The 24891-nt window shown below is 32.9% G+C and overlaps 1 protein-coding gene and 1 pseudogene across 1 annotated transcript in view; both read left to right on the top strand.

Moving 5' to 3' along the window:
• The window catches only part of PCDH11X (protocadherin 11 X-linked), a 694007-nt gene that overhangs the window by 50013 nt on the left and 619103 nt on the right, over nt 1–24891 (top strand). The gene's annotated exons all lie outside the window — the stretch shown is intronic.
• On the top strand, nt 300–18836 carry LOC137757384 (retinoic acid receptor beta pseudogene; annotated as a pseudogene).

Genomic DNA, 24891 nt, shown 5'->3' on the forward strand with positions numbered 1-24891 from the left:
TTGTTCCAATGCTTTGAAAACACAGAACATTCATTTGCAGTAAAGGGTAAGTCAATTTTTCAGTCAAAGAGTTTCAGTTAACCTAAAGGACCTATTTTGGTTTGATTTGGGTCTTGGGGTGGGAAATGCAGAGGGAAGAATAGATGGAATATTTGGTATTCTTTGAAATATGTGCAGAGAGGCTGCATTTATCAAGTGAATGGGTGAATATTTTTAATTGGCTATATGGTATATAGAGTAGTAGAAAACTCAGATTGGGGTATGCGATATAGTACAATGCACTTGAATGATCTTGGCGAATGTGTAAAAGAACAAATGTGCAGGTATAACATAGATATGGTCAAGCAATTTTCAAAGTTTTATAAACATTTTCTGACTATTCACTACCAGATTATGATTATCATAATGACCAATGTTAAAATTATTCAAAGAACACATAAATAAGATATTTTGATGAATATCATCTGAAGGTTTTAGCACGGAGGATGTGTAATATTGGAAAACTGCTCAGATGATGCTGATATGTTATGGAGATATATTTGTTTATAAATACATTCAGAAGTCTAACTCTAGAGATCTTTTGAGTGGTTTCAAGTGAAATACGGATTTGTATGTGAATATAAGAAGTAAAAACTGAAAAAAGATGGATGATTTATAAATAAGCATTTCTAAGTAAGGTCCTTGCAATGGTGTCTCCTTATCTGATGAAATGCAAAAATATGCAGGAGTCAGAAAGATATAGATCACAATTTTGTGCTTACCACCGACTAGACAAGCCACCTCCAGCTTAATCTTTCTTACCTTTAGTTTCTCCAGTCATAATATGAGGATGATGATATAAATTTCACAGGGGCAGAATTGGGAAGAATAAGCACTAAGTAGAGGGAAGATACACCTGCATAGAAGATTTTTCGAGGTGCATTGAAACATTTGACTGTTTATAGAAATGTGAGGCTTATTACTTTAAACAGTAAGTTGCATAGCAGAGTGGATACTATATCTAAAGTTGCACTGTCCAGTAGATGACTGGACAGTTACACTGTCCAGCAGCGATGATGGAAGTTCTATTATCTGTGGTATCCAATATGGTAGCTACTGGCCACATGTGGCTATTGAGTACTTGAAATGTGGTTACTGTTACCAAGGAATTGAATTTTTAATTTTAATTAATCTTAATTTTAGCCACCTGTGGTAAGCGGCTACTATTTTGGAGAGCACAGCCTAAACAAAGAAAAGCAGTTTATTTGGAAAATAAAAATTGACAGATTCAAATCAAAATAGGACCTTATTAAATTTAAATCAGGAATTAGTAATAGGGTCTCTCCACCCAACTATCCTGACAAATGTGTTATTTTGAAATGCAGTGCTTTACTGAAAGAATAATTTTGTCATGTCTCCCTCAGGGCAGCTTAATGAACTTCCAAGAAATTTCTGATTTGTTTTGAAAGCTGCTTAACAAATTCAAATAAAAAACAAACAAACAAACAAATAAACCCACTGGCATAATTTAGGTTTATTAAAATCTATTTTCATTTGAATTTCTTTGAAAGATTATCAGCAAGTTACATAAAGACAGGCTCACTAGAGGTTCTTAGATGAGTCTTAGAAATAGACATGCTCTACAATTTCATTCTGTTTTAGAATGTGTGATAAGCCTAAAGTGATGTACCTAAGTACTGGGGCATTTGTATGGCCCAATGGGCAAATACTGTCCTGACTGCTTGTTAAAAATAATAATTATGGAACACAAAGCATAGCCCTGGGCTTGCAGAGGGCCATCTCATGGGTTAACTGAGTGCACTTTGACTTACAAAAAGGTCCTGTCATGAAAGTGGTATGTACGCTGGGGGAGGGGGGATAGGGAGGTTAAATAAAAAGAAAAAAAAGAAACATGTTATGATTCATCCATAAACTTTAATAAGCGTTATAATTTGAAAGTAAGTAGGCCAACCATACTAATTTATTTTAAAAGATCTGTCCTGCAGAATAGGTTGAGAATTTAATTAATATTAACTTGTTCTATTTTTGTTGAGTAGACAAGACTGGCAAAATCACAGTTTATCTTAACTAAGGAAATATAAAATTTATATGAAAAGTTCAGATAATGAAGGGAGAGAAGGGGGAGATATAGAGAAAAATTCTAGGAAAAATTAGGTCAATTTACACATGAAAGTGTCTTGCTATTAACAAATCTATGTTAATTAACAAGATAATTAACTGAAAATAAACGTATTTGCTAAATGTATCAAAATGTATATAATAAAAGTAGCATAAGACAAAACTTACAATATTGATCTTCAAAAAATTAATATATAAATATTTTAATTTCATTTATGCATTTTATGATATTAGGTGTGCTTTGGCATAAACAAGGAAAGCATTATTATTACACATTTTAAATATTTGGATATTGCATTTCAGGGTAATCATTTATTTTGTTTATGATCATATGACTAGTAAATTGGGAACCAGAATAAGGTCTTCTGACCCTTAGATTTGATTGACAGAAAGAGACAGATAGATAACCTTGAGGGTGGGGATCACAGCAAGTTTAACAGGAAGGAAGAAGAAGAAAAAAAGAAGAAAATGAAAAAAGACAAAGTGAAAAGAAAGTGAGGAATGAATGAATAACATGATTACCAAGTGATTCTGCTTAGTACAAAGAAAATTATGGTAAAATAAAACTTATCCACATGATCTTGGCAAGGTTAATTTTCAAATTTTTGAGAGATTAGGTTACTCTAAAGAAAAAAAAGCTTCATCTATAAAAGTTTTTGATGTGAATTGCCACTTAAAAAAATATCCAGAAGTGAAATCTTCCCTTTTCCCTGTCTCAAGTAAAGACATGGTATAATGAGAATTCCCCACGATATTCTGATAAAATTTCCCTTAATTTGGACTAGCTATGCTAAAGACCTATAACTATATATACACACATATATGTATATGTGTATATATACACCATTTTTATATATTATAAATATTATTTTATATATATTATAAATATATCATTTTTAAATGTTATTAAATAATATATTTTAAAATATATGTTATACATGGTATATAGTATATACTACATGCACACTATACATACATACATATTGTATACTATATATATAATTATCTGCATCTATGTGTCATCTATCTAATAAATATATACCACTGAGCCCTAGTAGTATTTGACAGAGCTGTCATCCAGGAGTAGAAAGTTACAATGTCTTTCTAACTTCCACCTTATTATTCTGATGGCCTGTTACTTATAAAGCTTTTTTTCATATTCTAAGTCTGTTGTCAGGGAAGCTAGTACATTCACAAATAGAAATATACTTCAAGCATCCAATCTGACTCAGGATATGGATATAAACCCCTGGGATCTATTTCTTCCCATGGTTGGAACTCAGGGGAAATTAATTTGTGTAATGATGTTGCATATGTCTTCATTTTCTGCTTCAGATTTTCAGCTTCCCTCACATATATCAGCAATAATGTTTCTATACTAGCCCAGTGGCAGTGTGTTGATTGGTCCCCTTGAGGCAGGCATGACGATGTTTCAAAGGTTGACTGTGCTGACGGAGCATGAAGATCAAATTTTTCTCAGATTCGTGACCCGACTCAAAGCCCTCACACATTTTTGCCCATCTCATAAAGCATCCTCATCTTTTACATCCACCTCAAAAAAAATTAATCTTGGGCAGAGTCTTTTCACATAATCAAAGTGTGGGCCCTTGTTTCTATTTTGTTTAAAATAACATATATTTGGTTTTTACTTTAAAAACTAAATAAGAACTAAACATCTTGCCTGTTGATCAAGAGTTTGGATTTATGAAACTAAGGTTAGACTTAGATTTGCTTTGAAATCTGGGATTAGAAAATCCAAATTGTGAAAATTCTATCTACCATTAGATTTAGTAACCTTGAATACACTTGCCAAGAATGAGGCATCAAATAATATATTGTGGAGCTAAAGAGCAAGCAAACTTTATTATTCTGAAGGAATTAATATTTCTTTATCATATGTATCCATAGATCAAAGTAGTGTGTAGTATCAGGAGGAGTGAGTAAAATTCATTAATGCCATTGCAGACATAATATGCTATAACAAACAATGTTATAATATGCTATAATATACATAATATTCTATAACAAACAATGTATTTAACTGCTTTAGAAAGCCAAGTTGCCTCTAAAGATATTCAGAAGAGTTTGAATATAGTGATTTCCTCAGTTTTCAACGATAAAATGAAGTTTTATTTGGAAGTTCACCCTTTCAGCTTTAAGTTAACTTGATTTTATATTCTCTGAATTCTATGATGTGCAGATTAACATTTTTGATCTGTGCTAAAAAGTAAAAGAGATGACAGTCAAATGCTAATGACTGTTAGGTCCCTGAAAGCTAGGGGTTATTATAAAAGTGCACCTCCAGTGGGGAAAAATGACAACATAAAACTCATTCTCTTCATAAATGGTTCTTTATTAATGTTGTCAGGTCTTATTACAATGAGAGTGTGACACTAATAGGATTAAGTAACTTTTGACTTCATTGCTATTATCAGAGTCCTGGTTAATATAGTCCACTAACGCCTTTCATTAAATACACATGTTATTAATAGTCCCACATGAAACACATATATGTAGGACATTTTAGATAGCTCAATTCTAGAATTTATAAACTAAGATTCTGAAGAGCAAATGTATCTCCCCAACTTTGATTAATTTACTCACATTCTGCCCTTTGACCTGATAATAGCAACTAGCTATAAGAAATACTGCTAAATTTTACATGGATTATTATTAGGCACAGGTTTATTGATCTGTTATTCTATTGTTCATTGTATCTAAATAAAAACCAATTTGATGTTTAATTTTGTGCCTGCCAAAGGGAAAGACTTAAAATCTATTAAATATATATTTAATTACAAGACAAAATTATAGAACTCTTTAATGAAAACATGAGGTTTGGTTATACAGATCTACTTGGCTCCCATAATTCTGATCGATGTTAATAATCTGAGATAATAAACATTCCAATGTGTGTAGTTAGTTCAGCATAAATTATTTTTTTGATCTATACAACTTTATACTGACTGTATAACAACACTCTTAGTGAACTGAATTCAATGTTAGACCAAAAAAAATGATGGATCGGTAAAGCTTTTGTACCAGAGGTGATAACATCTTGTTCAGAAGTGATGATAAAAGCAATAAGGTCATTCGGGGGGAAATTTCTGATTTTGACTTAATTCGATCAATAAAATAATTTAAGCAGCTTTATGCTTTTACCAAGCTTTATGCTTTACACTTTTATGTGAATTTGGACCAATTTTGAAGAAATTATTCTTTATCAAAAAATATAAGGTGCATATGAAAAATAGTTCTCACTTCAAAATCAAATACCAAAGAAATTAGTATTCTCCCTTTGCATTTATCAGTTTAGTCATCTTCATAAATCAATAAAAAAGTGTGAATAATTCGATAGCATGATGAGAAAGTAAATTGCTTTGACCACAAATTAAATTTTAGTATATCTTTGTTGAAGTGTCTTTTAGTTTCTGAATGCACATCGAAGGTACCAGAGGAAGGAAAGTATTAAGTTCAATTTAATTTTAAAACACAGAGCTTAAATAACTATTTTTGAAGTGTTCTTTATACATTGGTCTTTTGCTTGCAGAAATTAATATATCTCCACCAATATTATTCTACAATTATGTGATAATGTTTTTTTTTTTTCTTTGTAAAAGATTAAATATTCATTACTAGACAGCTCAGTGCATCAAAATATAATATCCACATTCATGCACACAGAAATGTGTCTTTTAGCAACTAAAACAATAAAACTATAGCTGTCCATATATTTTTCATTTGCTGTGAAATGTAAGATGTAATTCTAGATGATCAGTCATAAGAAACCTATTGCTTTTTTTTTAACACAGTGAAAGAATGTTTATTTTTTAATTGCTGCATATAGATGTTTGTAAACTTGCAGGTAAACTAAGAAAAGTAATACAAGGTTATAGAATAGGAAATAGAAATAAAAGACCTTTTGAAAAAACTACTTTTAAACTTTGTTTCATTCAACAAAACAAGGAGTTTTAAAAGTTGAATGCGTAAAATGAAGTTTTAGGTTATCTCACCTAATTTACATTTGTCCTTGAGATCTCACTTAACCAGGAATTTTATTTTATGGAGGATATTCTCATTAACATATCTTATCCTTTTGCTTATTTTAAATATAGAAGTCCATTATTTTAAGCTTCTCCAATAGAATGAAGTAAAACTCTAAAGAATGGAAAGTTGTTCTACTAAGTATTTTCTTAGTTGTAACAGTAACTGACTACCAACTAACATCTTAGTCTAATTCCAGTCATCTAAATTTAACATATACTTAATGAGTGCCCAGCGTACAAAGTCTTGAGGGATAAAAATACACTTGAAAAATAGTCACTGTCCCCAGGGAGCTTAATAACAGGCATTATGGGGAATATATTTCTACACTAATGATAGTAAGGAAGAAAACATTTATTATATTAAAAGAACATTTTATCTTGAATTGGTCATTCTGACATTAAGAACATGGAATTATTTTTGTGTTCACAGTTTCAGACAAGTTAAAATTTCCCAATCTACTTTCAGTAGATTTTTCACCCAGCACTCTCATTAATTCATGATATTTTATTTTTTACTAGGTCTGCAATTATGGCAGTGATACTTTCTGCCAACATTTATCTGCAAAACAATTTCGAGACTGGAAATAAAATCTTTTTGATGAAAATGTTAATTCCTGTGCTAGTGGTGGTAATTACATGAGTCTTTCTATTATCTTAATTCTCAAACTTGTTGTCTATGCCTCCAATTCCTCTTCTATATAATGGCGAAAATAAAATTATCTTTATCTAACAGGTAGGGATATTATAAAAATTAATGAAATAAGAAAAATACATAAAATTTGCTGAGTGCCTTGAAGAAAAGTGTTTTATAAACAGTAGTTACTGCTTTTGCTCTATGGTTTAAGATTGTAGTCTCCCCCAATTTTTCTAAAATTATGCTCTAAACTCTTTAAAAACTTATTTTACAACCTAATCTTTTCACACATATTTTATATATGTATACAGAGGAAAATATGACAGCATTATTCTCTTTCTCAATCAGTGCCACTGGCTCCACATTTATTTCTTGACTTAGTTCAATTTAAAACAAACAAACTTCCATTTACCTTCTTTAACTTGTCTCTTGAATCAAATGTTTCCTTCTCCTCATTTGTCTTTCCCTCCTCCTGGCCCTCCATATGACTATGATATTGCTAATGTGAATACTTTCTCATATACAGCTTCTACCATCTGGAATTGCTTTATTTACATCTCATTCATATGTCATTTTAAAAAATTAGATGTCCTATCTTGTCTTTTCTTTTTCACACTGAAAACTCTTTTTTATTTTCCTATTTCTTTTCTTGTAAGTCAGTCAAAATTGTCTTTCTCCAGTGGATTCTGTAGGAGAGATATGTAATAACAAATTTGAATTTTTAAATTTTTAATCATTCTAAATTAAATAGGCTTTAAAAGTCATTTTTGCATCAGGATATTTGCTAGAACTACACTTTCATGGATACTAGTATGTTTTCCTGGTTTAGGAGGGGGCCCTTATATTCACTGAGCACAAGAGTTTGCTTAGAAGCATCCATTTAAAGTAGCTTAGTCAGGGACAAGAAGAGTTTTGCTGTCAGTAAGGAGAATAATGAAGTAAATAGTTAACAGAAGAACAAAGTGATGCTCTAAACAATCCAGGGATGAACAAATAAAAAAAAAAAAAATTAATGGATTATAAATAAAGAAGTGTAGAACTTTATAGATTACTTTTAGTTGAACATAGTGCATTACTGAAGTCACTGAATGATTGTATGGATGAATATGAGAGTGCATATAGCTATCAAAAAGTAGGAAAATATAATCGTGTTTAGATTATACAAAGTAATGAATATTCGATTAACTTAGATATTCAACTCCCTTCCATAAGTAAATATGAAATGAAGGCTACTTAGGTTGGTTGAATACACAAAAGAACTATAAAATTCTGATTTTGATTATTATATTCTTGACTTCATTTAGTGGTGTCACACTGCTTTTTCTCTGAGGACTTAAATATTTAACAGATTTCGTGAGTTTCAGGAGGCCTTCAAAGCTTTTAATTTTACTCTGAGGAAAGTGATTCCTAAAGGATCAGCTACAGGTAGCCATAGCATTTTCTTCAAAACCATATCACCCCTTCAAATACCTCATTATCCTAGATTCCAAAACCAGTCTAGAACTTTCTAAGTCGAAGAAGTAGTGATGACCATCCTATCATATTTAAGCCTTTGGAAGCCATTGTAATGGTGTGGGAATGTATCTTTAACTAGAAGTACTCATGGGACTGGAAGAGTGAAAATTTCCTCATTGGGGATGGTATATATATGGCACTGAGTTGAAACATTGTTGGCTGGCTTCTATATAGGCTGAACTAGCTTATCCATCTGTAGCTTTTAGGATTCTAGACATTTCTCTGAAATCTATTTTCTCCAGAAAACCCGTCTTGAGTTTTCAGGCATATTTAGCTGCCTCGAGTTTTGCTTTAGTCTTTCAAATGATGGTTTAGATCAAATACCTAATTGGTAAAACGAATGGATTTTTATAAAGCTAGAGGTCTCACATAGAAAACCAGTTTACATGCAAAATAGCTAGATTAATAAAACTGACATTTTAATCCCTTTAACTCTTAGAAATCTGATTTTTTGTTATTTATCTAATAGACATGACTTCTTGAGCTGTATATTCTACACAAATATAATCATACCATGGCAAATTTAAGTAGTTTAAAGTAACTTAAAATTTTTCTCCACTTGTTTTATTTGATATTTTGTAAATAGTAATCTCATTTTAACTATGTCTGGCCTTCTGTAATCTAGACTGTTAAAGGTTTGAGGCAAAAAATTGACTCCTGTCTGAGATAATCTTCTACACACCCTACAATCTAGTGGCTGGCCTTATTTGAGTATTGATTAATGTAAAAATAGCATTTTACCAAATAGCTCCCTGATATTACGAGACAACTGTGGAATTTGGTGAAGCAATTATTTTTGTATTTTTTCCCCATTTTAAGGCATAATGTATTAATTAGATTCAGCTATAAGTAAACATAAGCTATTGTTTTAGGTAACCTCAAGAGTTATTTCAAAGTATCTTCATGGTTTGCTACACAGTTTCCTGACAATTGTTTCATCTGCCGCAACTGTTAAGCTTTCTTAAACTTGATTGCTCCAATGGGTTAGTGATAGTTGATTCACCCATATTTGCAGTGCATTGCCACAATGAGTTATCCACGATTCTTTTTACTGGCAGCAGCTTTTGTATTTTGTGTTACTATGATATTGGAAGATTTTTTTTCCCCACACATAACTGACCGCATAACTCCGTGATTTCACACATTAGCAATTTGTTTCACAAATAACTGGATTTGCTGTCCTAGTTGCAGTTATCCATAGTTGCTTTAAAAGATAACTGCTTATTTTGATTATTACTTAGGCAATATTTGTAGTTACTTTAAGTGTTGCTTTCTCAAATGATTTCCACAGACACAGTGGACAAACGGTTTGACCTGTAGAGTTCCGATTCAATTTGTAGATTAAAAAGAGAATTATCTTTGGGTGCCTTATACATATCTTTGTGTATATATTTTTTAACCTCTATTTTATCCTCACCTGGCTTTCTGTTATTTACTTTCATTGTATAAAATGAGGCTAACCACATAATTTATCCTCCAAATAAGGACAAGTTTAAAAGTGAAAGGGCACCTCTTAATAATTAAACAGGGACACAAGAATATATGGTCACAATACATAAAACCCAAAACATCTAGTTTCTTCTTTGCCATTTTATGTTGTTTCCTATTCTTCCTAAAGGTCTGAACTACCCTTGAGCCAGAGAGCTGCCACTTCCTGCATAACATCAATGAAGTAAAACATTACTTGCACAAACTCAAACTGGACTCTCCATTTATTTTAGCTGAACAGTTCTCAGGTGAACAATTCTGAGTTAGCTCAACTGGCAAAAGATTGGCTTGTGAAGAATTATCTGGCAGCAGACATGCTATCATCAAATTTACGTAGGGTGAATCCTTTTCTGAGCTGGCATTGTTCATCTCATGTAGTGTTCACTAAAGCTAAACAGGCAAGAGAATGGCATGGAAAGCAGATGTAATTTCATTAAAAATTCTTTTATTTTGGACATATGATTTCCTTAATCATTATTTAAATATATGAAGGCTATCTGTCCTTTGCTTCCAAGCTTTGGCTCACAAAAATTAGGAGGGATTAGCCTCTGGCCAAGGTTCTAAACAATTAAGGTTTTAAGAAGTTAAATGTGTTACCCCATTTCTCTTTTTCTACACCGTTTTCCCTGAGTACCTATTTATCTAGAGACCATTTGAGTATAGCCTAAACAGTTGATGAGTTAGAGAACCTCTTGCACATCTTTTCAAACTAAAAATTAGATTGTATATAAGAGCCTTGAGTGGTTTTTGTAAGAGAAGAATAGTGATTTTATCTGCATGGACATATTCTTCATAAATACTTTTAAAAGAACAGTTTATATTTTCCTTCATTATACTGATTTGAGAATAATGGATACTTGGATGCAGTATCAAATTGTACTCTGTTGTTGTTTCTCCATTCACAAACATTAAAAAACATGATGTCACCAATAATCATTTAATTATTTTTGCATCATATGTTTTGGTTTTCTTCATGGATTTGCCTGGACTTCACTCAGGGTTTTGAAAATTTTTTTACATACATACTAAATATATATATATATTTTTTTAGATAGACAAATATGGGCACTTAAGTCACCATCAGGAGATATATATTATATATTATATATTGTATATTATATATTACATATTATACGTATATATCAGGTGTATTCTGATGGTGACTTAAGAGTGCCCATATCCTATTCTAGTTGAGCTAATCATTTTTCTAAAGATAAATTTAAATTTCACCTCCTAAATATCCTATATGCCTTGACTCATAGAACCAGATATGATGCAGAATTCTATTTTAAAAGTCAATTGCGCATATCAGGATTACTGTTCTTTTATATGACATTATTCATGAAAAGCAAAGCGATTCAATGAATTAGTAAACACATTTCAAGTATGTTTATTTTGAAACTTGCCTTTAATTCTTAGAGATAGCTTGAATATTTTAGTATAGTCCCTAATAAAAATAATTGAATTAGATTCAAGTATCTAGGTAATAGAGTTAATAGCAATCACTACAAACCTAAATAATTCTGGTGATAATAAAAATCAAGTTAAATACAAAATGTGGTATAGAGTTCAGTTAGTTTAATAATCCAATGGTTTAATAGTATACATTTGATTTTAGAGTAATGATGTTTTAAAATGCAAATTGCTTATTATTAGATTCCTTAACTTTATATTAATTGTTTTTCTTCCACCTCTTGGCAGTTTACCAAATAACAAACGATTTTTTTTAGTACCTGCTTTTATTTTATTTATTTATTTATTTTTAACATCTTTATTGGAGTATAATTGCTTTACAATGTTGTGTTAGTTGCTGCTGTATAACAAAGTGAATCAGCTATATGTACACATATATCCCCATACCTCCTCCCACAAATGATTTTGATCAGAGAAGAATGTCTTTTTCAGAAGTTAAAACCAGTATTTATTAAATGTTTACCAGTCTACTATCATTGATAGGGTTTTGCTATACTTCAAAAATGTATATCCCAAGGTTATCAAATTTTTGAGAAATTGTGATTACATTAAATTATAGTTTGATAATCAAAACATAATTTGAGCATTGCTTTAATATTCAGGCTTCTTGTCCTTGCTATTATGTGCGTGAAAGTAATTGATCATAATTCTATATAAATTATTCATTCTAAACTGTAGTCAATACTTTGTTATTCTATAGTTAATAATCAGATTTAAGTGAATCATATCTTTTCCCATTACCTTTTTTCTCCAAAATACTTTAAAAATATTTCCTAGAAATGTTCTACTTCAGCAAATGTATGTCAAGACTCCCAGACTGTACAGCTAAAACTAATGCAATATTGTAAATCAACTATACTTCAATTTAAAAAAAAAAGGCTCCCAGAAAAATTCTTTAAATTCCAGAATTATTCATGGGATTGGATAAACTCACATCTCCATTAGACGTTTTTTCCTGTTATTAGTAAAATCCCCTCTAGTTCTGATCAGTGTTGTAGCGGCTTTGTCCTTGGTTTTTATTATATACAGAATATTTTACAAGGAGAAGCATCTTCCCCCTTCTAAGAGGATAGTCAAAGCAAATTGGTGTGCTTATTTAGAATAGTAGGGATTTTTAAAGGGAATTTCAAATTGGACTTTCTAGGTATCACAAACCTCAATGTACTGGGCATCATTGATAAAGAGATTCCTCTTTTAGCAAGTTATTTTGATGTAGCTACATTCACTTTGAAGATTTTTTGGTAGTTGTACATGTTTCCTTAAACCATTTTTCTTCTAACTATTGGCTTACTGAGGTTGTGAAAACCTACAGAGGCTGTGGATACCAACAATTTTAAGTTCTGCTTTGAGTTCCAGAGGGGAAATGTAATATTATACTGGCTTTGGCATATAAGACCTTTACATTAATTCTTAGTTAAGATAAAAAAATAATTTTCCTTTACCACATTGCCCAATTATCATCCTTTAATCAAAGTAACTTATTAATGCTACAGAATGTATTTGTGGACATTATAGTTTAGAACTTGATTTTGAGAACATTTTATTCTAAAAATCATATCAAGACGTGACTTTCCAAATACACAGTATTTTCCTATTATGGTTAAACTTGTACCTCTTTTTGTCCCCCTCATCCCACCCTTTTAAACTGACTTGTAACTGCACGAGGACTGAAAATACCCTTGCTTATTTATCACCTTATTTGGTAAACTTTATTTAATGTAGGTATTAAAAAAGGAGGTAAAACCCCCAAAATATCTCAATTCAAAAGAGAGCGAAACTAAAAATCCCTTTCTACTAACTTTATACTTTGAAGCATTTATTTTATAACCCTTAACTGTCAAGAATTGTCATATGTTTTGCCATCTATGACAGCTCTTTTAGTAGAATAAGGGAAAGGCATTGTTATAATAAGTAAGGGATTTAAGTAGAGCAGCTTTCTGGTAGAGTGAAAATAGTGATAATTCTGCCGTCATGCTCTTGTTTTTTCCTGTACTGTCCACTGGGTTATCCATTATTTCTCAATATGATACAAATTAATTAAGATATGTAGTGAGCTGTGGAAAATTTCTTATATTTTGTCATAAACATATGTTTACTGACTGTACATCAATAAATCAGTAAGCAATGCATGAAACTCTAAGAATTATAGTATTATGAAAATATCTACAAAACCCTAGATATTTAAACCACTGTGTTTTTTCATATGATATTGTCACAGATCAAATATATTCACCATTTTTAATTTTAAAATAATAAACAATTATTGTTTAACATAATTAAAAAATAACATGTTTAAATTAACAAATGTAAAATAAAGAGTTGGACATTTATTCATATCAGATAAATAGAATAATGTTTTCTATGTATATATAATATTTCCCATAATGTTCAGTTTGTCTTTGTCATCTATAGCTTTAGCTCTTATTGAATAAGAATGTGTCTTGGAACCTGAATCAAAACTTGATTTTAAAATTTTAGTTGGTAACCAAAGATCAAATTTCTCCAGTTCTGTATCAGATGATCTGATCATTAGACACTAGTTGGATTCACTTAATTTCAAGTATTACATTTTAAATGTGTGTTGATTTTACCACCTATAATTTCAAGCTACTGTGTAAACCTTGGAAGTTTTAAATAGTACTTCCATTGGTCAAAAATAGAAATTAGTTTGCTGCTTTTTTGGCCTAGCATACAAATAAAGTCAAAAGCTTCTCCTCCTAGAAACATTTAAACCATTTATATTTTCATAAAATTAGGTATTACTTATTGGTGATCTCAGAGTTTTTAAAAGTACAATTAACCACAAGATAAGATAGTCTATATGAAAGTATGTTTATAGTCGGTTTACTGCCATAGAAAAGTGATGTTTGTACAAATGATTCTAATGCACAGATGTGATTCGTTTCTTTCCATTTATATTTCTGAGGCTCTTCTGATAATTTATTTGCTGGATCGTGCAAGTATAATTGTAGTTATACTGATTTCAGAGTAAAGCTTTGCATTTGGATACAATTTAGCCTTTTCCTTTTAGGATCATAATGCTCAGTGTGTTGGCCCAGGGTTTCTTGACCTTGGCACTATTGACGTTTGGAGCTGGATAATTCCTTCTTGTGAGATGGGGTAGAACAGGACGGGGGCTGTCCTGTGCATTGTAGGAAGTTTATTAGTATACCTGGCCTCTACCCACTAAGTCCCTGTGGCACCCTCCTGCTTAGATGTGACAACCAAAAATATTTCCAGAGTTTGCTAAATATCCCCTGTGTGGGGGAGGGGGTTGGAATTTCCTTAGCAGAGAACTACTGCTTTAGCCCACCCTTGCACAGCCTAGTGTGGTAGGAGCAGATTTTGTTATTTTTAGTAACTCCAAGGACAAGTCAGGGTGTTTTGAACACTTTCCCAAACCTTCAAACGATGAGCATTTCCAGATGAGAGAATACTTCACAAATGTTTAAACAATAAATGCAATTTGAACAGTGTCTTAAACCTTAGGAGTCATAAGTGGAAAAGTATTAGCACATAAAAAAGTATTAGCACCTTTGATAGAGATTTTATGAAGTAATAATGCTTTTTATGATTTCCAAAGTATTATAATTAATTTTCAGCATAGAAGTTACTTTCTTATCTATGTAACTGAAGGGGAACATTATGCTAAATGATAGAGCAAAGTAACTTGAGAGATGGTTTTCTTCTAATTTCAGATGGGATAAACAATTCATTAATTGCACAAAAGTATTTCAATATTTATTCTGCTTTATTATATATCAAGAAAATACACTTATTATTAAGACTAACAAAATCTTAACTTATGCAATGAATTCACTTTATAAATTGAATATTTATATGAAACAAATGTGTCCTTTGCCAAATTAATTTCCAATCTTAGAATAAAAACTAGAAGGATAAAATTAATATGTATGAGTATTTTTGTTTGTAAAATGTTATAAATTTTGGGAACTCAGCTAGTAAAGAAAGGTTTATCTTTTCATTAGTAAAACCATTATTTTTTTAAAATTTGATTTCATGGTTGTGTAAAACTTATTAGTTAAAATAGTTAAATGCTAATGTTAAAATAGTAAACTTTGAAAAAAAAACTATTTGCTACTGTTAAGGATAAGAAATGATAAATATTAATATCTTCTAGCATTAGACAAATTAAGAACTGTTTGAAGATACAGTATATGAATGTAACACAGTTTACCTTGTATGATAGCACTAGTATGGCTATCTTGTTAAAAGAAGCATTTATTAATCCAATGTCTTTACTAATGGGTTTATTTATGATCAATTGTTTTTAGCTCTTAAATTTTATAATTTTTTTCTTTTAGTATTGTGAGGCATGAAAATATATTTTGACCATATGCCTACAATAATTTTATCTAAACTGCTATATTCGTCATTGAAAATGTCTACGCTTTAATGTGTGAAACTGGGACCAATTTAGTTAAGTTTGTCATTGGCTGTGTCTGTAAAGAACTGATTAATAAGACTGGAAGTTTCAGGTGTTTGATTGATTGACATAGTTGCTAGATGTCATGGCATAAAAATACTGGTTCTGCCTTTCAAGGCATAACCCTAATTAATTTTGGAGAACTTTTATAAACATTATTATTCTCTGGATGGAGTTTAGATATTATAGTGTATTGATACTCTGATTAAAAAGTGTGATTCAGTGCACCTGAGGGGAAAAAAAAATTACTAGTAGTTTGAAAATATCATTGTTTCTCCTGATTCAAACTGATCCTAGACATAATTTAAATCACTCCTGGAATCAGTGTCATGGGGCGTAGTATTTGCTGATATTAAATATGTCTAGTAAATTTGAGTAGGCTAAGACTCCTTAAATATATAAATATAGTTATGCTTATAGAACACTGATGGCTTTTTTCCTATGGAGGGGCTGCTTTAAGAAGAAGACATGATTTTTTTATTGGAAAGTAGTGGCAAAAATATTTTTGTCATCTACTATGCTGATAATTCATTTAGATAGCAATAGCTTATGTATTTAATAGATATTAAAATTTATTTTGACTTTGTTGGTTCCTTGTGTTTCTGTAAAAGATACCTGTCTTGGCCTGTGGAACTGGTAGTGCCAGTTATACAGAAGAGGTAGTACCGTCAGAGGAGGAAAATTACTACAACAATCATGGTAATGAATATGATGAGGATAATGGCAATGATGATGATACTGTTGATGATGAAAATCATGAATTTTCTAATGATAATCACTTATTTGATGATATTAAAAATGCTACTCATGAATTGTTTAACATCAGAGAAATTTGGGCTTCATGTTTCCATCTTGCTAAAAACATGGTCAATAATGAAGAATCAGAAATTATCTCAGAGAACATGGTACTTCCTTCTAAAATAGAATCAGGAAAACACTTAAGCAAATGGGGATGAGTTCCTCCTCCCCTTAAATTAAAACAGGAAAGGACAGGTAAGAGGTAAGGTCCTCTTAATGTCTCAAGACATATCCCATACGGTCAGTACCAACTGGGTAAGCCTTGGATTATGAAAATAACTCTGACTATAAATGGCCTCACCTGGCGCTTTCTCTGATTCAGTGGACAAGATGCTTTTGTCTGGGCATGATCTAATATTGTCTGCCCTGATTTTTTTCTCTCTTTAATTATCTTATTCCAGAGGCATGTCAAAACTGTCCCATGGCCTCCATTCCTTGCCCAGTCTTAACCCACAAAGAAGAATGTGCATTTGAGTTAAAGTCTGAACTTCAGAAAGCCATGTATAAGATTGCCAATCCTTCACTTCCATTAGGGGAAAAAAATATACTCTTTGGTCTGTCTGAAATGTGCAGGGGAAAAAAAGACCCAGGTTTGCTGCCCTTCTCAGGCCATCCTCCAACAAACGCTGCCCCCACCTCCATGATGATCTGCCTCTAACTGTTGGGCTACAACCTACCTCTCAAAAACCAGATCACTGAAAAATCTGGCACTTTCGTTAATAAATGTGAACAATGTTTTAGTGACTAACAATACAAACAAACAAACAAAAAATATATATATCATCCACAGGATTTGTCTGTTCATCCATTGATAGCATTAGCATTAATGACTTCCAATTATTCAGCAAAGCCTCGATTAGAATGAACCATCTCTTATTAGTCACTGCCCATTTGAAACTCCATTCCCCACAGAGCAAAGGATTTGAGCTATTCTTGCAATGATTACCCATCTCCAAGAGAATGTAATCTTTGGACAACTTTGTCATTGACTTCTCTCAAGAAAATTTGCCACCATCTTTATCATGACATCTAGTTAATCAGTATTCAGACACCCTGACACAGAGAAGAAATGGCCTTCCCATATGATATAGAAACTGAAATCCTTTTTTGGAGTAAAGGAGATTTCTGGGCCTTGAGGATTAAGTAGGATATTAGTAGAATGAATCAGATTTTGTTTTCTGTTTCATTTATATATGTCTCATATTTAGTCATTTGTTTAAGATTTTCCCTTTTTTTCTGAAAGTCAAAACCTGGCTTTTCAAAACTAAGTGAAGAATAGACTGAAAAAAATTGGAAACCTGATGAATGGATTTGTTTCAATATCCATCTGTTCTCATGGATATAACCACCCTGATATCTTCAATTAAATCTCCTTTGGAGGAGGCACCCCGGGCGGGGGGCGTAGCAGCCGCTGAGTAGGGTGAGCGTTTCCTCCCACTCGGTCATGACGCACAGGTTGGGCACGTGCGAGGCTCCGGGACAGGAATTCCAGTGCTGACCATCGAGTCCGACTGGACCTGGGCCTCTGGGACAAATTCAGTGAACTGGCCACCGAGTGCATTATTAAGATCGTGGAGTTTGCTAAACGTCTACCAGGCTTCACCGGCTTGACCATCGCAGACCAAATCACCCTGCTGAAAGCAGCCTGTTTGTACATCCTGATTCTGAGAATCTGCACCAGGTATACCCCGGAGCAAGACACCATGCCGTTTTCGGACGGCCTGACCCTGAATCGAACCAGATGCACAACGCCGGGATCAGACCCCTGACAGACCTCGTATTCACCTTCGCCAGCCAGCTCCTACATCTGGAGATGGACGACACGGAGACAGGCCTTCACAGCGCCATCTGCTTGATCTGTGGAGACCGCCAGGACCTTGAGGAACCAACAAAAAAGTAGATAAGCTACAAGGACCATTGCTGGAAGCACTAAAAATTTGTATCAGAAAGAGACGACCCAGCAAGCCTCACATGTTTCCAAAGATCCTCATGAAAATCACAGATCTCCGCAGCATCAGTGCTAAAGGTGCAGAAAGTGTAACTACCTTGAAAATGGAAATTCCTGGCTCAATGCCCCCTCTCATTCAGGAAATGCTGGAGAATTCTGAAGGACATGAGCCCTTGCCCCCAAGCTCAAGTGGGAACACAGCAGAGCACAGTCCCAGCACCTCGCCCAGCTCCGTGGAGAACAGCGGTGTCAGTCAGTCACCACTGCTGCAATAAGACACTTTCTAGCTACTTCAGACATTCCCCAGTACCTTCACTCCTGGGATTTAAAATGCAAGGAAAAAACATTTTTACTTCTGCTTAGTTTTTGGCCTGAAATATATATTCAAACTCAAGAAGGACCAAGAAGTTTTCATATGTATCAATATATACCCCTCACTGTCTAACTTACCTAGAAGTACAAACTTTTTAAATTCTAAAAATTAGCCATGTCATGCAACCCAAAACCAGTTAAAAGCTTCTATTCTCCTCTTTGGATACTCAAGATTGCATGGCAAAGACCCAGTCAAAATTATTTCCCCCTGGTTAAGTTTCTGAAGACTCTGCACATACAGAAGTATGGCTCTGTTCTTTCTCTCCTATACGTTTGGTGCTTTCCTTTTGTTTTGCATACTCCAAATAACCAAGACACCAAGGTTATGGAACAGATTACTTACATGTCCAGTTAAGAAAGGGTCAAAAAGATAACTGTCTTGCTTTCACGGATCAAGACATCAAGGTAAGGAAATGGGACTGTTGTACATTGTGGCAAGATAAGGCTAAAGATGTTCTACTTTAGTTAGTATAGAAGCTTGTCCTTGCTCTCTGGATGCTCTCAGACCGCATCTTTTCTTTCATGTTGCCCAGTGAAGTATACAACAAATTCACTGTACTAGCAGAAGAGAATTCTGTTATCAGTGTAACTGCCAGTTCAGGTATCAAATGTCATTTGTTCAATTGTTGGTGTCACTTTAAATTAAAAGTGTTTTATTACTTGTTTAATGACATAACTACACAATTTTTTTAAAAGGTACATTTTTACAGTAATGATAGCCTCCAAGGCAGAAACACGTTTCCATGTTAATAAAAGTTTTTGTTTACCTATTCAGAAGCCACTAGGGAGGTTTCATGGGATAATGACGGGCTAGTCTACCACCTGCACCATGTAACTCTGTATCCTTCCTGATTCCTGCTTGATACTGGGGGGTTTTCCATTGCCTCCCAAAGTCACAGGCAGAGAATCTGCGTCCTCTGGCCTGATTCAATCACTGTGAAGCAGAGTGGAGGCTTGGGTGGAGTGGTTAACAGATACAAGTGTCAGTTTCTTAGTTCTCATTTAAGCACTAGTGGAATTTTTTTTTGTTTTGATATATTATCAAGTCTGTGATGTACTTTCTCTGGCTCTGTTTGTACATTGAAATTGTTTAACAATGCTTTCTATGTTCATATGCTGTTTATCTTTTTCCATGGAGTCTCCTGGCAAAGAATAAAATATATTTATTTTAAAGGTGAAAAAAAAAATCTCCTTTGTTCCAGCCCATAACATTATGAATTTAACACTTTAAAACATTTCAATCTGAATGCTTATTCCAAATAATATAATCAAGTAGTTTGATGATTCTCCTAGTTGGAGGACACAGAATAGTGACAATGACACATGGCCATAAAAAAGGAAATAGATAGATTTATCATACATCACCAAAAAATTCCTGAAGTAATGGAGGAATACACTTTAAGACAGAAGTTAGTATCAAGACACTATCATTTTCAGTGACCTTCCCGAGTACGTACTCTTTTGTCAAAGAGGAAAAACAAACAGGCTGTTCCTAATGTTGAAATCTGATGAAACAGAGAAAAAAAGTCAATAGAAGGAATTACTTTTCTTGGGACTAACATTAAAATAAAAGAACCATATGCTACAATATCATTGTTCTATTAAATAGTCTTTGCTAAATATCAAATAGGTAAAATAAACATGTGATATCTTAAACCTTGTGCATGGCTTTGCCAAGATTAACACCACTGTTGTTAATATTTTAGTGTAAATTCTTTTCTTCCAAAGAGAGTTGATACTTTCTTAAATACATGACTTTCCTTTCTGTAATATAACTTTAAAGTAGGTAGGGACTTGGTGACTTCAAGGTTATTGTCAAATATGTGACTAGCGGCTCAGGTCATTTTACATGTAATCCATTTTTTATTGTATTTCCCTTGACAGTGCTACAAATGAATGCTGAAAGAAATGTTCTTGAAATAGTGCATAGAATCTAAATGACATCACACTGTTGAATATTTCAGAAAGAGTTGCTATCCTCTTCAGTAGTTCTAGGCAGCCTATAGCAAACCAATGAACTCTTAATGGAATTAAAGTAAATTTATTATAGTAACAATTATATTTGTATTAAGAATATTAAATTTATTTCCCTATTGTTTTCTAAAATAGCCATATCTCCGTGGTTTTATCCATTTGAAACTATGCAAATGGATAAAACACTGGCATTTCTCTGGCCCAAAGATGTATCAGTAACAGTAAGAAAAAAAGAATAATTTTTTTAAAAGTCAGGTTGGTTCTTGATAAATCAAGCAGTGGTAAAGCTCAGAAATAAATTTTTAGTCTTTCCCCCAGCATTCCTCGATCTACAGAGTAAACAGCTTTTATGTAAGCAGTTTTAGAATCCAATCTCTTTGGAACTATTTTTAGTACTTACTGGCAGTGTATGCATTTTCTGGGCAACTGTACTAGATTTATAGCTCTGGAACTGCTGTGTTATTTATTACCTTCCAATAGGCAATGAAGTGGTGTCTTGCACATGCATATGTCAAAAATGCTAAAGTTTAATACAATGGTTCAGCTAATTCTTTCCCAGAACAATAGGCAAAAAAGTAGCTTTTAATTCGGCAAGGAATATTCCTTATTCATTTTTTTCAAAAGCAAAAATACTTCTCTTGGGAATTTCATATCCAACACCAACTTTCTTTTCCTTAATTTTACAAATCCCTACAAAGAATTAAAGTCTCAGATGAGCTTAATAACATCTTGCTTATTTCAGCGGTTTTTGTCCTAGATTTGCAAACTCAAATCTTATTTTTGTATTTAGGAAGAAATGCCACTCACAAATGAAATTAAGTCTTTTGAATTACATGAGTTTATTAGAAAGTCCAAAATTTTTTCTTAACCTGAACTAGAATTGGCAATTTTGTGTACATGAGATCAAACTAGTTTAAGACACCAGGATCCAAAATCAACATATAATGTGTTGCATTCAATTCATACAGTATGTTGTTTTCTTCTCTGAGTTTTTGTTGTCTCTTTTTTTTTTGTTTGTACATATGAGTGTTTGACAGATGTAGGGTTTTGTATTTTTTAAGTACACAGGCCACTTACCAAACTAAGTACTTGTCATTATTTCTTCCAAAAATAAAGGTTTACAACTAGGTTATAAATTTTTACCAGAGATTGACACTGTAGCTTATTATATCCCTAACAGAAAAAAATAGTTGTTTTATAAAATAATTCTGAAATTGTTTTCTGGACAATTTAATTAAAGCAAAAGAAAAAAAGCAACCTGAGTCAACAATTACAGTATATTCCTATTCAAGCACAGACTGAGAATTAAAAACAAGAACAACCAAACTTTGCCCTTTCTCTTTTTTTTCTTTTAAAATAGGAATTATCTTTTTAATTCACGCATTTATTCATCTAACAAATGCTTATTTAATGTGTTTGTATATGCTGGGTGCTATGTCCTTAGAGATTGTACATATAAACGAAGCTTGATGCCATTTTATCCTACACTCACATTCATTAATGTAATAGAGGCTTAAGTAAATTACGGAGAGAGACACACAGATGAGTGATAGTTCTCTCACCAAAGGATGACCATTTGGGAGAGATAGCAAAAGATTTTCTCAAGATTTTTTCCCTATAAACAAGGGGGAAATAATTCTAAGTAAGTTTGGAATTCAGGATACTACAATTATTCCAAAGCTCTAACTTTTTTTTTTTTTTGTATATAGGAAATATCTATGGTAAAGTTAGCAAGGTGATGAATTAAGAAGCCATATATCTTTATTTCCCCTTTTCATCTTTCCCATTGTTTTCATGTCATGGTCTAACATATGACAAAGAGCTTCAGGTTTTTTCATGGTTCCTATGGGTTTGAATGTCAGTTGAGCTAACTGACATGGGGTAGAACTAATGTTGGATCCATGTGTTAGTCATTCTTCATTCCTGAAGGAGACAAGACAGAGGAACAGCCTTCGAATAGTCATTCATTAAAGATAGTAAGCTCATGTTGGTACCACACTTTAGCATCAGACTTAGGTATCTGTCCAAAACTTTGTCGAAAAGTATTTATGTCTTATATGTAGGCAACGCCTTTTCAAATTACTGGGATAATATGAAATGCATTTATTTATTTATTTCTATTTTTATTTTTTTAAACAATTTTATTGGAGTATAATTGCTTTACAACGGTGTGTTAATTTCTGCCTTATAACAAAGTGAATCAGTTATACATATACATATATCCCCATATCACTTCCCTCTTGTGTCTCCCTCCCTCCCACCCTCCCTATCCCACCCTTCTAACTGGTCACAAAGCACCAAGCTGATCTCCCTGTGCTATGCGACTGATTCCCACTAGCTATCTACTTTACATTAGGTAGTGTATAAATGTCCATATATACACTACCACTCTCTCACTTTGTCCCAGCTTATCCTTCCCTGTCCCCGTCTCCTCAAGTCCATTCTCTAGTAGGTCTGCGTCCTTATTCCCGTTTTGCCCCTAGGTTTTCCATGACCTTTTTTTTCTTCTTTTAGATTCCATATATATGTGTTAGCATACGGTATTTGTTTTTCTCTTTCTGACTTACTTCACTCTGTATGACAGACTCTAACTCCATCCACCTCACTACAAATAACTCAATTTCATTTCTTTTTATGGCTGAGTAATATTCCATTGTACATATGTGCCACATCTTCTTTATCCATTCATCCGATGATGGATACTTAGGTTGCTTCCATGTCCTGGCTATTGTAAATAGAGCTGCAATGAACATTGTGGTACATGACTCTTTTTGAATTATGGTTTTCTCAGGGTAAATGCCCAGTAGTGAGATTGCTGGGTTGTATGCTAGTTCTATTTTTAGTTTTTTAAGGAACCTCCATACTGTTCTCCATCGTGGCTGTATCAATTTACATTCCCACCAACAGTACAAGAGGGTTCCCTTTTCTCCACACCCTCTCCAACATTTATTGTTTGTAGATTTTTTGATGATGGCCATTCTGACTGGTGTGAGATGATATCACATTGTACTTTTGATTTGCATTTCTCTAATGATTAATGATGTTGAGCATTCTTTCATGTGTTTGTTGGCAATGGGTATATCTTCTTTGGAGAAATGTCTCGTTAGCTCTTCTGCCCATTTTTGGATTGGGCTCTTTGTTTTTGTGATATTGAGCTGCATGAGCTGCTTATAAATTTTGGAGATTAATCCTTTGTCAGTTGCTTCATTTGCAAATATTTTCTCCCATTCTGAGGACTGTCTTTTCTTCTTGTTTATGGTTTCCTTTGCTGTGCAAAAGCTTTAAGTTTCATTAGGTCACATTTCTTTATTTTTGCTTTTATTTCCGTTTCTCTAGGAGGTGGGTCAAAAAGGATCTTGCTGTGATTTATGTCATAGAGTGTCCTGCCTGTTTTACTGTAAGAGTTTGACAGTATCTGGCCTTACATTTAGGTCTTTAATCCATTTTGAGTTTATTTTTGTGCATGGTGTTAGGGAGTGTCCTAATTTCATTCTTTTACATGTAGCTGTCCAGTTTTCCCAGCACAACTAATTGAAGAGGCTGTCTTTTCTCCACTGTATATTCTTGCTTCCTTTATCAAAGATAAGGTGACCATATGTGCGTGGGTTTATTTCTGGGCTTTCTATCCTGTTCCATTGATCTATATTTCTGTTTTTGTGCCAGTACCATACTGTCTTGATTACTGTAGCTTTGTAGTATAGTCTGAAGTCCGGGTACCCGATTCCTCCAGCTCCGTTTTTCTTTCTCAAAATTACTTTGGCTATTCGGGGTCTTTTGTGTTTCCATACAAATTGTGAAATTTTTTGTTCTAGTTCTGTGAAAAATGCCAGTGGTAGTTTGATAGGGATTGCATTGAATCTGTAGATTGCTTTGGGTAGCATAGTCATTTTCACAATGTTGATTCTTCCAATCCAAGAACATGGTATATCTCTCCATCTATTTGTATCATCTTTATTTTCTTTCATCAGTGTCTTATAATTTTCTGCATACAGGTCTTTTGTCTCCTTAGGTAGGTTTTTACCTAGGAATTTTATTCTTTATGTTGCAATGGTAAATGGGAGTGTTTTCTTAATTTCAC

This window comes from Eschrichtius robustus, chromosome X, assembly GCF_028021215.1.
Source record: "Eschrichtius robustus isolate mEscRob2 chromosome X, mEscRob2.pri, whole genome shotgun sequence".
NCBI lineage: Eukaryota > Metazoa > Chordata > Mammalia > Artiodactyla > Eschrichtiidae > Eschrichtius > Eschrichtius robustus.